This window comes from Crotalus tigris, unplaced genomic scaffold (assembly GCF_016545835.1).
Source record: "Crotalus tigris isolate CLP2741 ecotype Arizona unplaced genomic scaffold, ASM1654583v1 scf7180000018818.712119, whole genome shotgun sequence".
In the NCBI taxonomy this organism is placed as follows: Eukaryota; Metazoa; Chordata; class Lepidosauria; order Squamata; family Viperidae; genus Crotalus; species Crotalus tigris.
The window spans coordinates 519,144-536,247 of NW_024097211.1; the positions used below are offsets into that span (position 1 = coordinate 519,144).

General features: G+C 37.4%; 1 protein-coding gene across 12 annotated transcripts in view; it reads right to left on the reverse strand.

Annotated features, from left to right (window-relative positions):
- The window catches only part of ESR1 (estrogen receptor 1), a 260,567-nt gene that overhangs the window by 188,147 nt on the left and 55,316 nt on the right, over positions 1-17,104 (reverse strand). For 4 of the 12 annotated variants that reach the window (XM_039356288.1, XM_039356284.1, XM_039356286.1 and 1 more), the window contains one exon: positions 519-621. The exons of the other annotated variants lie outside the window; for them this stretch is intronic. The gene's annotated coding sequence lies outside the window, so the exon portion shown is untranslated. The remainder of the gene's footprint in view (positions 1-518; positions 622-17,104) is intronic. 12 annotated transcript variants of the gene reach the window in all.

Consider the following 17,104-nt stretch of genomic DNA (forward strand, 5'->3'; position numbering starts at 1 on the left):
ATGGAACAAGGAAAAAGAAATACAATTTCTGTCTGAAATAAAAATTTCAAAATCTCTCTTTCACTCAGTGCTTGCTTCTTCTTATACTTTCCCTTCCTTTCCTATTCTTTAAGTAGTACATTGTTATTAACCTACAATCTTATTTGGAATATTCTGTTTTCTTCAAACTCAGTTGGAAAGAATCTTCAGATTGTGTTCAGTTCAAAGAGTAATAGCAAGCTTCTGCTAGAAGGGCATAACATTTCTTTAAGCAACATGGATGAAGACAAGTACATAAATTAATTGCATCACTACATTATTAGGAAACAAAAAAGCTACCAAGTCATTTTGAAAACTGTACAGGCATACTTCAGAGATATTGTGGATTCTGTTCCAGACCATCGCAATAAAGCAACTATTGTAATAAAGTAACACACACACGTTTTGGTTTCCCAGTGCATATAAAAGTTATGTTTACTCTATACTATAGTCTACTAAATGTGCAATAGCATTGTATCTAAAAAAAACAATGTACATACCTTAATTAAAAAGTAGTTTGTTGCTAAAAATGTTAATCATCATCTGAACCATCAGCAAGTAGTAATCTTTTTGCTGGTGGAGGATCTTGTAATAAAGCAATGTCTATAAAGTGCAATAAAACAAAGCACAATAAAACACGGTATGCCTGTACTTCTGAAATCCTTCAAGTTTTATCATCTTCAGAATCTAATTGTCAAACTTATTTCTAAAATTATTACTTCAGGCTCCAACTTTTCCTTCCCTATGAAGGGAAAAACCCCATGGAAGACACTTTCAATAAATGACCCTGTTCAAGCATACTAAAATATTTCAGCTCGGATGTTGTGTTTTGGGTAACAAGCAAATGACCTAGTTTGACTCATCCCAATCAATGCTATTGCTCAGCACAGTAATTTTGCCCCAGCAACTTGCCCTACAAGCCAGGCCATCTGTGAGGTGGGGGTAGGGGTGTTCAAAAAAATAACATGTAATGTAATCAAAGTCTCACCTTCTTTTTTTGTGGCTTGTACACAAAAATCCCTGCCAATAGCTCATCTATCTATTGCATAACTGCAGCCTTCAAATCTACTTTGAAGCCTTATTACTTACTTAGAAAATGTAATCTGTGAGGGACACAAAGATTAAAAAAACAGAATTCAGGAAATGTGGTGCTGTATCAAAGTTCAGATTTGACAGTGGTCTAGGGAAAAGAAGCCAGATGTTAATGGTGGAGGCCAATTGGAAATATCATGCCCAAAGACCAATCCATATATCTTAAAGACCTTTATTTTTATGTTCTTACATAAATCAAGATGGTTGAGAAATTGTTAATGATGCCATCAGCTTCTTTTCCACTCTAACTAGAGTACAGGAAAGAGAGTTTTGCTCCCCCCCCCCAATCATGTTGTATCATTTTTACAGAGTCTTGCTTTAAATTTTATGGAATGTCAATGAGTACTTTGAAACAAGAAATAATTATTTCCAGGTAACTAAAGTAATGGAAATTGATTTTAAAAGAGAAGAGGAGAGGAAAGGAGAGAAGACTACTAAAAAACACTACTTTATTTCTTTTTTGCTTTCAAGCCACTAATAAATTAAACAGGCAGGCAGATAGACAGACAAATTAGCAAATCTAGAAAACAACTCTGTAACCTAGTACATTTTCTGAACAAAACTGTTTTAGGACTTTGGTTAGCTTTTTCATTACATTTTTATTGACTACATTTTTATACAATCTGACACCTTTTAGATTCATTCAGTCCCAGGGTGTGCTATCTAGAGGTTTTCCTAGACTTAAAGCTCCTACTTAGTGAGAAGGTTTGCATAGCTTAATCTGGTCCGTCAGCTGCACCCTTCCTAGATGAGGAAAGTTCCTCAAACAGTCATTCATATCCTGATCTCTTCATGGCTTGACTACTGCAATGCTTTCCACATAGGGATCGATATGCCTATGTAATACCTCTGCTTTATGAGCTGCGCTGGCGGTCAATTTGCTTCCATGTGCAATTCAAGTTGCTATTACGCCCTATAAGACTCAGGACCTGGTTACTTACATGAACACCTCTCTCTCGTAGTATCTATCCAACTAATTTGTTCTGACAAGGTTAGTATACTCCAGGTTTCTTCTATTAAACAATGCCATCTATTGGGAACCCAAAAGTCTGCCTTCTCTGTACCAGCGCCTGCCTTAATTAATAACATTGTAATCACAATTCCCAAATTCCCAACTAACATAATGAACAATATTGGTTGGGAGTTTTAAAAAATGTAAACTTGTGAATCCAATAATGGGGGGAAGTCTTTTTAAAAGGGTTTTGAAAACAAGAAGATTTCTTCCCCTAATACAAGTGCATACTCACATGCAAAATAACTAAGCTAGTAAATTAGAATATTCTTTATTCATTGAACTTAATAGCTAGATAATGCTCTATCACAGGGGTCTTCAAACTTGGCCCTTTTAGGACTTGTGGACTTCAACTCCCAGAATTCCTCAGCCAGCATGCCTGGCTGAGGAATTCTGGGAGCTGAAGTCCACAAGTCCTAAAAGGGGCAAGTTTGAAGACCCCTGCTCTGTCATGTATTAAATATTAAGAGAATTGTAATATAGATTTCTGAACTATAACTTAAGACAAAATAGGTTTCAAAATATTGATTCAATATTTACATTCTCTAGTACTTTTTAAATATTTTTTGCAGGGTTTACAACATAAATATGTGTATTCATCTAGCCAGTTATCTATATTTACACATCCATAGATACATCATCAATTCATTATTGCTATTTTAATGAGTACTTTATATGTTCCTTCCTTGCTAAGATGTATTTCTCTACCAATATTTTAATATACAAGTATAGAAATGCTAAGATTAAAGACATATTCCTTCCATATTATATGTACGAAATGTATTCAGAGAAAATTGTTCACTGAAATTCTATTTATGCCATTATTATTTGCATCTGACATCCTATGCAGTATGGGCAGGAAGGCAAATATCAGAAGTGGATCTTCCTAATATGTCATATCTGGATAGCAGAGAAATAGCAACTGAAATTTCCTCTTATTTTTATTTTAAAGTATTAAACATTTCATAGTGACAACAGCAAAACAAATTATCACAGCATTAAACTGAAAGTTGTAGTGTGTATTTTTGCCTATGCTTCCATATCTTTCTAGTTTCTCTAATATAAATAGACTTACCTCTATGTTCAGTCCACTAAAATCTCCCACACTGAGTTTTTTAATGTTTTTCCAACTATGATAAACTAATTGACAATGCAGTCTCTTTGATCTTACTCCAGCTGTTCTAAGTTTGACCTATTCCAGTAGTGTTAAGATTTCATTTCCAGAACTCACAACCTTTAGAACTGCCCAATTCCCAGTTGGGAAAATCATGAATCTGGGAGGACATTGAGTGCAGACAATATGGAACATCTGAAACGTGAAAATTTCTTTGTCAAAAAAATTACAAATAAAACACGGGTATAGTCTTCACAATCTGGTTTCTAATTGTACCAAACTTTTCCTCGGTTGAAGATTATTATCTAGAAAATAAAATTTGTTCTTGCTATTTTTTAAACAATTAAGAGTCAGAAATTCATCCTCACATGACAAATTGTAAGAGATCTACAAGCAAATTTTTGCAAAGATTTTCCATATATTATTTTATAACATTTGAAATGAGTCTAAAAGATCTTGTATTTGATGATCATAGCATAAATTACTTCATTTTAACAATAGGCAATATAATTTTATATTCACATATTGTTCAGGTAACATGTGTCACATAGGCAGTTTTTTTTAAATAAAAGAGAATTTCCACTTTATCACAGCTACTACCAGAAATATCTAATTTTACCATCTAGTATAATATCTGATTAAAATAATCCCCTGGCAGGTCCTTTTCACAGCAATTGTAACTTTTTAAAAAAGCATTCATTATATGATTTTTATTGTTACTGGTAGACAGAATTGCTAATGAACATGAATAATTACATGAATAATCTGCAAATATGTTCCTGAAAACTATTCCCAAACTGTTGGACTCAAAGAAACGTATTTATACATATGATTAAATTGGTAAGGAAATAATACCATTATACCATACACGGTAGACAGTCCAATTATTTTCTGAAATGAATTCTGTGCTTCCAGTACATTAAAAGTGGCTTCTTCATCATGAATGTTGATTTCACAGTGTTACAGGACTATGAATGACCTTTTAATAAAATGTATTGATTCATTTTATTTTTAATCCACTCAACAAAACCTTCTCTGGATAAATCACACACAAAAAAATCTAAAATAAAAAACAATACAATTGTACATAGGAAAATTATAAAGCATACAAAATACCTATTCCCTGGTACATTAAAATCATCCATAAAAATTCTAAATCCTAAATGCCTTGCAAAAAAAAAAATAATGTCTTCACCTAGTACCAAAAATATAACAATATGGATGCTCAACATAGACAATGAACAAGGAACATGGTCAGCTGGTTACCCGCATTTAGCCAAGATACCTAGGAAAGGGCCTTTGAAATAACTGAAGAGGTCAAAGACATATTTTTTTTAAATGTTTTAGCACAACATTTCCTTTGCAGATGGTTTCAGAGACATCAGGCCATGATTGGGCCATATTGGGGTAAAAAAGTTTGATTCTGGGTTTCAGTAAGGGCTTTTCCTCCCACCCAGATTTCCTTAATTCAGCAATTATTTCTTGCCTTTTATAATATCCTAGGATGTGTTAATTTTAAGGTTTTTAGTGGTGCTTGATGAAATTCATCACGGTATTAATAATTAATAATCCTCTGTTATGAATAACTCACTCTTACGGGTGCATGCCAACCTTCTTTATTTGTTACCCAGAAGACTCCAATCCAGGAAGCCCCCACTGGCACTTCTACAACATCTGACCAACAACTTTAATATTGACTCCCAATGGACAGCCAAAGGAGTCACTGAATGCCCAGGTATAGATTGACATACAAATGACCTCATAAGAAAGGTGCCAGGCTTTGAACTACCATGTCAGCAAAGGACAATCCTGAATAGGAGTCGCAACTCACACAGTGTCTGCCAGGATTCTCCATATAAATGGGATACAGTATTCTCCCCTCAGTGTGATTCCGGGAGTCCCACGTCAAATTATAGATCACATTGTGACCAGTTATAAACTATGGGCCATATACCGGTCCAACATCTGATTTTTATATATATATAAACAATGCTGTGCTTCAATGGTTAGATGGCCTCGACTATATGAACATAGATCTTTTTAACATTTATATTTTGTTGTGTTTTACTAATCTAAGTGAAATGTTAATATATATTACTAGTCCATGTATGACATGCCATATGTTAAGTAAATAAGAGAGATAAGGGAGAGCTTCTAAGAAAAATGACAGAATTTAAAATTGTAATTCGAAAGCAAGCACCATGGCACATATGTAAACTTTTACTCAGATATAAGAGTACAAAAAAATTTTTTTGCATGATAAAATGGATGTAAAATTTTAAACAGTCACAATGTAACAAGAAAAATTATGAAATAAATCTATAAAATTTGCTCCAAGTAACAAGAGAAAACCAGTATGCTATAAAATGTTTTATAGGTAGTATACAACTCAGTCAGTAATTGCCAGGGTAGACAAAAATATAGTAATAAATGTTGGAAATGTCATGACACAAAAAGAATATTTTATCACACATAGTATAGTAAAAAAAACAACCTCAAAAGTACTGAAAACAAATACAAAGCACTATTAAGAGAATTTTAGAAATCAAATTTAAAGTGAAAACACAATTCTCCTTACTAGGCATAATTCAAAAACAATTATAAAAATATTACAATTTACTAAGATACATGTTTGTGGCAAGAAGGATAACTTTAGAATAATATGGAAAAGAGACATATTACACAGCAAGGCAAATATGAGTATTTAGAACAGAGTCCCCCAAAATTGTCAATAGTAAGGATCAATGAGAATATTCAACAGATCGATGTTATCATGGTTGGTCACACAGTCAGCCAGATGTTTAAAGTGGATTTTGTCATTTTATCCACCTATCAAGTCCTTCCCAAGGACCTTGGATAGAACAAGTTGCTATATGATGGTGTTAAAGATATCGTTTTAGGATATAAGCTGTTCCAAGACGCGTAATGATTTTGTCAAAGCTGATGGTCTTCAAGTGGTGCTTCAAATATTTTGGGGTTGCATTCAAGGCAACCTGTTGTAAGTTTTGGGTGTTGTATAGCAGGTGCATGGCTGTTTTAATTCTAAACTCCCAGAGTAGTTTAGTTTCTTCATTTTCTATTACTTTGTAATAGAACCAATTCTTGCTTGCAGGCAAATGGTATTTCTTCCAGCTATTCCCATGCACTATTGTTGTTACTTTATCATACTATTTGTAGTATTGATTACTGTTTGTAATCAGTCTGTGTGATCTTTTTGCAGCAGCTAAGTAGGTGGTCCACTGTTTCTTCTGCTTCTTTGCAGACATGGTATTTATTCTCTATGGGTGCCTTCTCAGTTCTGGCTTTGTTTTTAAGGCTTTGTCTTATCCAATCAGAATTAGCCTCACTGTCTCTTTCTCCAACTCTCCTGCTCTTAGCCATTGCCATCTCTTGTTATCTACTTTATCTGCTATTTTTTTTATGTATTGGCCATGTAATATTTTGTCTTACCATGTCTCTTTTCTATTATGGTCCTCCTTGTAGATCAGTTTGGTCTCTGTAATATGCCAGCTTCAGTGCATCTTCTCCACTGTCTTTCAGATATTCTACCAATGTCTTTTTCTCTTCTGAGCCAATCCGCTATTCCAGTTGTGTATCTATTGACTGGAATTACCTGCATATTAATTGCTAGATTGCTCCTCCACTGCATTTAAATTTAATTTTTTTTATTTGTTTCTTTATTTAAAACATTTATATAGCCACCCATCTTTCAACCAACTCTGAGCTGTTCCTAATCAAAGATTTAAAAAAATTAAATCGTTTAAAAAAACTATAAAACATAGCTAGTTAAAACATAAAATGTTATAAACAACATATTTAGATCTTTTTCATTCATTATGTGTTCACTTCTAACTTTTTTGATCTTGACAGCATCAAGCCTAAGTGTGCTGGATGCTGTCAGCTTGACAAAGTATTTGTAGTGACCATCTTCATCCAAACTCTTAACATGATTTACAATAGGGCATCTTGATTCCTTTAGATTTCAAAATTTTTCCCCTGTTGATGGTAAAGGTGGCATATTTGTCCAGTCCAAATTCCACTGTAATATCTTCACTATATATATATATATATATGGCAGTGTTGAGCAGTGATTCCACTTCAGATAGTATTTTTTCAAAGAACTTCAGATCTTCCATGTAAAAGAGGTGAAATAGCCTGACAGATGTTTTGAATGATTGATAGCTATGCCCTGACTTCTTAAGTATTGTTGATAGAGGAATCAATGCAGTGACAAACACTTGTGCCTTTTTCCAGATAGTCACTCATTCCTTGGTCATTTCATGACTGGATTGTGTGCTCTATGTAGGGCTGCCTTTGAAGACCATGTGGAAGTTACAGTTGGTCCAAACTGTGGCAATATAGTCAGTGTTGGGATCATCATATTATAATTATGTGACTCACTGTATTGCAAGCTACACTGGTTGCCAGCTGCTTCTGGATACAATTCAAGATGCTGGTTAGCACTTTCAGACCATAAGCCCTGGCTATTTGAGTCACCTGCCTATCATTATTTCTTTCTGCCCACCCAGTACAATGAATCAAAGTGGGGACATTCTGTGGCCTATCAATTGATCAAGGTTACCTTATGGCCCCCAGGAAGTACCTTCTATGTTGTAACACATGCCTTTTGCAACAATTTCCCCAGAGAGTCATGCCACTCCCACCTTTGTGATGTTTAAGAAACTGTTACAACTTTGCTTATTCTCTTAGGACTTAGGATATTTAGGGGCCCCACTTTTTATCATGTTGGGTGAATGGCTTTATGTAAAGTTTCCCATGATTCTTTTTTTTACTTATCTCTCTATATGCTGCATTTCTTATTTTATCTGTAAGCTGCCCAGAATTATCAAGGAGTCGGGTGGTCTCTACATTTAATTTTTTTTTAATATAAAACAAACTACTTTTTAAAGATAAGATAAGATAACCTTTATTGTCATTTTTTTACTGTGGGCACAACAGCACATATTAAAAATGAAATTTAGTTGCCCGCTCTCAAAGTGAAACACATACATGACGCACACCTAAGCATACTATGAACAACATATGTATAGACCCACATCCCTACATATACGTAGCAAATAAATATTAAATATTGTCCATCTTGAATATATAAGGGAAGGAGGAAGCTTGAGAGTTCGCAAGGTTCATGCTGTATGGAATGAAACTCTGGCTGAATCTGGATGTTCTGCTTCGGATACCACGAAGCCTCCTCCCAGAAGGTAACAAGGAAAACAGGTCATGAAGAGGATGTATAGTGTGCCAGATAATCTTGCAGACCCTGCTCAAGCAATGCTTCTGTGCTATGTCCTGGATGGGAGGGAGGGAACTGCCAATGATCTTTTCGGCCATTTTATTTTACCCATACATGCTTACCAAGGAGGAAAACTGTCATCAAATAAAATACTGCTACATAATTTAAGAAAGAGAAGGCTACAGTTAAAATTCAGCAGATGGACCGTACAATTCCCTTCCAGAAAAACCAGCATGCTACAGAAATGAATAACACTGTATTCCAGAAGTCTGCTGATGTTAAGACCTGGGCTGGGGGAGGGTTTTTGCATTATTGTACTACAACAAATATGCTCAGTAGAAATATAAATTAATTCCGTGAGCTCTGTAAAACATACATTATTTTTGGAAATGGACATTAAAAGACTTTTTTACATTGCTCTAAATTACAGTTTTATAGGCAAGAATATATGGAGTGCAAAATTCAGCAGCAAATCTACATTCATCTAATAGTACATTCATGTGTTGTTTTTCTTTTCTGCAGTGTATATGCCTTATTCTTATCCTCAAAAAGGAATATTCCATTAAGCAAAAGTTGAGATTTTCAGTGTTTTTAGCTCCAGTACAATCAACTACGTGCAAAGATTGTGGCTGAAAAAAGATCAGGAGGTTGCCTCTAACAACCACAGAGACCCACAACAGAAATTGCTGGCAACACAATGCAATTTCTGCCTGTTGTCTCATAAACTAAGAGCAGTAAACAGCAGTAGTGCAAAGCTGCAATTGAACACAAAGCTATCTTATCTTATTAGAAATAGCACTGATTAGAATTGTAATTAGAATATTAGATTTTGGTATGAGAAGGGAAACAGGAAAATGCCAAGTGTTTGAATAAGGGAAGCTTTTGGTTACCCAAATATAACTTACTTTGAAATTATAAACAATAGAGACATTTTAAATACTGAGGGGAAATTAAAAAAATTTTAAAAGTGAAAACAGGATACTGATTGAACATATGGATATTAAGTGCAAATGCAATTAAGATATGTTTTGGTTATTGATTATTGATATTATGAGAAAAATGTAGCAAGGATGTTGATATTCAATTGTATATTTATTAATAACAATAAGAATTGTATTTGCCTAATGTGGGGAAACAGGTACTATCGGAAGAAGAGAGGAAATATTTGATGGTGTAATATTGGATCTAGATTGAAGAAGTTAATATATACCACTGAATTTCTAATGGACCCAGACAACACGTTGTCTATTAAGCATTTGACTGTAAAACTAGAAAATTAATAAAATATTTACTGTATAATAAAAGAAATAGCACTGAGGGCATGTAACATATTCCAATTTAAGATTCAAAGACTTTAGAATGCCATCACCACCACCTATTTATAAACTGGGAAAGACTCATCTATTAGTGATTAATTAGAAATCTTGCTTTCCTCCACTCTGACCTTGCAAAGGAATGTTTTTGCATCAAATTAGTGAGATATGACTTGTCTGAAAGTTACCATGCCAATCTCCTTAGTTTATAGTACATAAATACAAGAATTATTTTTGAAAAATAGGCACAGCAAAAATATGAAAGTTGCCAAACATTTGGGTAACATTTATTTTAAGCCTATAATGTTAGCTTAATATAGGCTTGGTCAAATCCTAAACTTCCTCCTTCATCTTTATCCAGTATAAAATAGAGAATTGGATTGAAAGGAGCTGGTCATTGCATATGAAAACAAACTCTTGTTAATTTGAAACAGAGATACATAATTGGAGTTTGGAATAGAAAAAAGTATGTGATACATTTGGAGTAAGCACATTAACTCTAATTTAGTTGCTTTAAAATTTAAAGTAAATGAAAAAGGCAAGCATGGTCCCAAAGAGATTGCAGACCCTCTTTTAAACTATTGTTTATTATAATAGAGAGCCAGTTTGATTGAGAGACTGTGAGTTCTAGTTCCACCTTGGGCACAAAACCAGCTAGGTGACATTGGGCCAGTCACTCTCTCTCAGCCCTAGGAAAAAGGCACTGGAGAACCACTTCTGAAAAACCTTGCCAAGAAAAGTTCAGGGGCTTGTCCAAGCAGTCTCCAAGAACTGGACCTGATCGAACAGAAGGAAAAAAATACTATACTCTAAGCCAAAATCACTCCTTTATTCAGCCAGATAGAAAGACAATAGAAGCAAGTTTTACCACCAACTTATCAAGTACTTAGGAAGCGAGGGCTTGGCAACACAAGCAAACAACAAACAGCAATTTAATAGTCAGCCAATCCCAATCAACATCTAAAAAGCCATGTAAAACAGACACCATATAAATACCACACAGAGAACAGCCCAAAGCACACACTCTGTTAAAGAGAAGTTCCCTGAAAATGGGCTCCAGCACGACTCTGAAAGATTGGAAGAGAAAACTTGTAGTCCCAATGACTGACTCAGATTGGATCCTGCAACATTAACCTGGGACATGCCTTCATTCATGAATAGAACCATATCTACATATGCAAGGAATTGAAGACAAAAAAGTCAATCTTTGATGAGTGGTTGATAAAGGGCATAAAAATAAGGGATGGGGGAGACAAGCAAAGAAGGACTTAGAGCAATTATAATTCCAACTATAACAGCATTGGTCAGTAATATTTTTTTTATTCACTCTAAAAGACTATTGCATCTTTTCAAGTCATTTGCATTCCTTCATGTTTAATGCATGCCAATTTGAACCCATCCAAATTAGTTTGCTATAAAGTTATAAATAAATGAATGTATCCACAGTCATTACTATTATGGGCATCCATCAAGTGGAACAAAAAGTCAAGATGGTGGACATCATCTTATGATCATCACAAACTGCACCTTTACTTTTTTGATACAGTACATACACACCCCTGGGACTCCTCACAGCAACACAATGTTTAGCTTACCATTCAGCAAAGTGCATAATGCAACAAGTATTTCTATAGCCTGTTGTGTTCACCCCATATTGCACTATGTACTTTAAGTAATAAACAAGAGAGAAAAGAATTTAATCACAACTGATCCTCACTCAAAGTTCAATTGAAATATTTTAAAAAAAAACCCAAGGCTACTCCACCTTTCTCAGCTGTTTAACCCAGACACTACCTGCAATTACACAGTTATTTTGTAGACACTTCTTCCCAAGCTAACTTCCCTTGACATTAGCTGGCAACTGATAGAGGTGATGGGATTTTTTGCCTTGTTTTGGAAATGAACTAGAGCCATTTTCTCAGACGGCAGAAAAAATATTTCTTTTTAGTCCTTTACAAAAAAGCTTTGAATTGCATGTTGTTAGCGCTAACTGAATTTCTATACAGAATTTCTTCTTAAGAAAAGAAAAAGGAGCAATCATAGAGTTTTTGCCACTCTCGCAAGGTAGAAGAGTGAGCAGCAATAAATTTTTTGCTCAGGAAAAAAAGGAAATGTTCTTTGCTTCAAGTACCTGAAATAGTGACAGAGCAAGTAGCAATGAACATCTTGTCAAGGCAGAATAGCTTTTTCCCTATTTTTTTTTTTAAATCTCAGTTGCCCAAAGAAAATTCTGTTAGAGAACGAGGTTTGTTATCCATCATTTTTCTAATACTATTTTATGCACAAACTTTACCATTTTTACTTCCTTCCATCCATGACATGCAGTCAGTGAAGTTAATTTTTTTAAATTAAACCGCAAGGAGATTGTTATTGTTGCTGTTGTTGCTAATGTGCTGTCTAACTCTCAAGTGACTCTGGTGGCTTTTCATCCAAATCCACCCAGGAGGTAACACTAGTTAGCTTTTCAATCTTTGCCAGTCATTGAAATGCTGTCACCATCTCTGTGTGAAAGACATGGCAACAACTAAATCAATAGAAATAAAGAAAATGAATAGATTTGCAAGACACTCAAGATTTCCTGCCTGAAGTAAACATTTTTTTTTTGCTTCATAGTAAGATGGCAACAAAGGTCTACATTCCACACCCAGGCTCACTACCCTTTTCACTGAAGCCTGTTTGAAACCTTGTTTATCCATCCAACTTGCAAACTCATACATATTGCACAGAACTTTCACAAAAATGATCGCTGAGACTCTCAATTCGACTCAGATGCTAAAGCACCCTAAATAACAACTAAAAGCAGGGCTCGTAAAGGCCAATTCCAAAATGCTTAGATTTCTTTGGTTACCAAATAGAATTTCTTAAAAGATTTATTCATTGTACTGTACTTTACTTTGTCTATATTACAAATATTTAAATGCTCAGATTAGCCATCCCCAGTTTGGTACCCTCCGACAGCCATGCTCTCTGGATAACCTTAACATATTTGAAGGATTAGGGAAAGTTAGGGAACTCCATGACCTACAAAATAATATATATATTTTTGCTTATGTCAGGTTTGAACTGCAAAACACTCAAATATCACAGCTATTAGAGTATTTTCTATTCTATTCCAATACTGTATTTTTGTACTTATGACCCTCATGCCATTATTATGTTGGGAAATGCTAATGCAAAATAATTATGTCCAACTAATAGTTGCATGCTAATTAATATCTTTTGTCCTGTGCTTTCTGAATCAGAGCTACAGGTCCAGTAAACTTTAATTATCCTCAAAGTCAATTGCTGATCCACTATATAAGATACATGGTTTTTTGTTTTTTTTTTGTCGGTAAGGAAATCTGTTTCTTTTCTGAATCATCTCATTGCAAAACAAACAAGCCACAAGAAAATCTTAAATAACCATCCCTCTCAGAAAGAGAAGGTGAGAAGTTTAAAGAGTAAAATTCAAGGCATGGAGTAGTAGAAGCCAGGATGGTTGGCAAGAAGGGGAAGGTGTGGAGAGGTATAGAAAATGATTTTAGCATAAACTAGTTTTGTTGCTGGAAACTGACCAAAGAGAGAAGCAACCTGAAATTAAGGAGAAACTTCCTAACAGTGAGGACAATTAACCAGTGGAACAGCTTGCCTTCAGAAATTGTGGACACTCCATCACTGGAGATTTTTAAGAAGAGACTAGACAATCACTTGTCTGAAATGGTATAGGTTCTCCTGCTTGAGCAGGGGGCTGGACTAGAAGACTTCCAAGGTCCCTTCCAGCTCTATTCTATTCTATTCTATTCTATTCTATTCTATTCTATTCTATTCTATTTTATTCTATTCTATTCTATTCTATTCTATTCTATTCTATTCTATTCTATTCCATTCCATTCCATTCCATTCTATATCTTTTTCTTATATCAGGCCTTTCATTTTGATGTCTTACTATTTCTTACTCCTTTTCCAGACCCTTATTGATATACCTTGTCCTAAATGGGAACAGTATATGGGACATGAATATATAGTATGTATGTATTCATATACAGATGTTTTTAATTCCTAAATATATTCTTATGCGGTGAAACAAGAGTAGAAATCCAGCAGAACTGACTGATGGATCATAATGCTTAATGCTGCATAGATGCATTTTCACCCCTGCAATCATTAGGGTGACAATACTGCAGACTGATTTCTCTCATTGCGAACATTTCTCTAAAGAACCAGCTTGGTGTAATGATTAAGACATCAGGCTAGAAAATGGGAGACCCTGAGTTCTAGTCCCACCTTAGGCACAAAGTCAGCTGGGTGATCTTAGGCCAGTCACTCTCTCTCAGCCCTAGGAAGAAGGCATTGGCAAACTAAAAATATTGCAAGAAAATTGCAGGAACTTGTCCAGGCAATGACTAAGAGTTAAGACTGACTTTGAAGCACCCCCAAACAAGTTTTAATTAATATTTGATGTAACATACTCACTTGAAACTTTGCATGAACCAGTATGGCATGGGGGTTAAAGTGCTGGATTGGCACTGAGGAGACTCAGGTTACAGTCCACCCTTAGCCACAGAAACCTGTTATGTCCCGAGCCTTGCAAACAGCTCGGGCGTTGCAGGCAGTCCCGGGCAGGTACAAAGCTGCCCGGGACCAGACAGGCTGTCGCCAGCGCCGTGCGCATGCGCGGGTGCTGGCGCGGGAAAAGTAACACAATTACCCGGGAGTTGCCTATATAAGAGGCTGCGAGGCGTTTGGGCATGCCAGAAGCCATCTACCTGTAAGCTGAACGCTGAATAAAGGAAACTGAGAACTCCAGCTGCTTCTCGTGTCTGCTTTCCCGCCACAGACTCAACACTGGCGACGAGGATGGGATGCCTTGCACTACCTAGAAAGGAAGAAGTGTAAGCTTACCCAAGGAGTCCTGAGCGGCGGAAAAGAACGGCGTCGACTCGGCAGCTGCCCGCCAATCCGGTGCGCATTCGGGGGTAGGCTGGCTGATAGACCCGTCTCCTGAAGATCTGAAGATGGCGAAAATCGGAAGGCTTTCGGAATTCGACGTCTCACATCCAGAGCAGTGGGAGTCCTACGTATCCAGGATGGAGAATTACTTCAAGGCAAACCAAGTGAGGGAAGAGAGCTTGAAGGCTGCCACCCTGCTTTGCGTTTGCGGTCAAGACGCCTTCGAAATCGCAGAAAACCTTGCAGCACCTGCTCCAGTAGAGTCTGTAAGCTACGCAGATCTGAAGAAGCTGCTGAAGGAGCACTTCCACCCCAAGGTGTCCGTCATCGCATGGCACCACACCTTCGAGCAGAGGGATCAACGGCCCGGTGAGTCAGCCAAAGAATACATCGCCTCATTACAGAAGGCCGCCAAGCACTGCGAGTTCAAGGACCTTGAAGAACGACTGAGGGACCGATTCGTGTGCGGGTTAAGGCATCGAGAGCTACAACAGAGACTTTTCGCTAAGGAAGAATTATCCTTCCAAGATGCCTTAAGGGAAGTCACCGCAGAAGAAGCAGCAGGCGGCGCTGTCAAGAACATGCGGCCGATCAGACACAGTCCAGAGGGTGCATCCGTGCACCAGGAAGACGTCCAACGGAACTCCGAGGAGGATCCGGACGAGGAAGTCGACCGTCTACACCCCGCGAAGGAAGAAAATCAGAAGGGAAGCTCTCCAGCTCCGCTCAAGTGCATCGGCTGTGGAGGTCGCCACAGGAGAACCGACTGCAAGTTCCGCTCCGCCACCTGCCGGGCATGCGGCAAACAAGGACACATTGCAGCTGTGTGTCTGGGCCGACGAAAGGTACAACCTCAGGAAGAACTGCGCCTGAAAGGTACCAGATTCCCCAGCCAGAATAGGGTAGGGTTTTGCGCTTCGCGAAGAAGCATCCTTAGGACAGGCACACACAAGCCCATTAAGAAAAAGTTGTCACTCAAGGTGAAGCTACAAGGGGTTCCATTATCTATGGAACTAGACACAGGGTCTGCCCTTTCCATCATTTCCGTGCATACATTTAGGAAGATTTGTTCCAGTAGTTGGACTAAGGCCAAGTTAAGGCCTTCTGATATTGTATTAACAGATTTTCAAAACTCAAGAGTGTGTGTTAAGGGGGAGGCCACCCTTAATGTGCAATACAAGAGTTTTGAAGATCCACTAGACTTATTAGTAGTAGGGGGTGAACGAACGAGTCTCATAGGACTCGATTGGTTTGAGGCCCTGGGGATACACATCACAGGACTCAACAGTCTACAAACACTCGACCTACAGGAAGTCTGCAAAGAATTTGCAGATGTTTTCAGCCCCCAGCTGGGCTCATTCAAAGGACCACCTGTGTCCTTAAAGCTAGACCCCACTGTCACTCCCATTAGAATTAAAGCAAGAAGGGTCCCTTTTGCTTTAAAAAGTAAGATTGACACTGAATTAGACAAACTAATCCAACAGAGAATCCTAGAGCCTGTTGATTCCAGTCCTTGGGAGACCCCCATTGTCACGCCTCTAAAGGCAAATGGGGACATTCGCATTTGTGCTGATTACAAATGCACACTCAATAAGGCATTGCAGCAACATGCCTATCCTGTTCCTATGGTCAGTCACATCCTGGCCTCCCTCAAGGGGGGGCGAGTTTTTGCAAAGCTTGACCTTTCTCAAGCATATCAACAGCTGCCTGTTGATGATGATGCTGCCATAGCTCAGACCATTGTGACCCACAGAGGAGCCTTCAAGGTAAAAAGGCTACAGTTTGGAGTGAATGTCGCTCCTGGGATTTTCCAAAGCGTAATGGAAAACACACTACGAGGTATACCAGGGGTTTGCCCCTACTTTGATGATGTCTTGATTGCAGGAGACTCCACACACATTCTAGCTGAAAGGCTTAGGGCTGTCCTTTAAGATTCAGGAAATCAGGCCTCAAGCTCAAAAAGACAAATGCAGATTGGGGTGCCTTCTACTGAATTTCTGGGGTTCAAAATTGATGCTGCTGGGATTCACCCTGCTGAATCCAAACTAACTGCTATTTTAGAAGCTCCCAGGCCTAAGTCCAAGGCAGAACTTCAGGCCTTCCTAGGCCTCCTGAATTTCTACAATTCTTTTCTTCCACATAAAGCTAGTGTAGCTGAGCCTCTTCACAGGCTACTAGACAAACAAGCTGTGTGGCTGTGGTCACAAGCACATGAGGCTTGCTTTAAAGAAGTCAAGGCCTTGCTCACTTCTAACAGTGTTCTTGCACATTTCAACGAGTCTCTTCCTGTGTGCATCGCTTGTGATGCGTCCCCCTACGGGGTTGGAGCTGTCCTGAGTCACCTCAGGTCTGATGGAACTCAGGTTCCTGTTGCA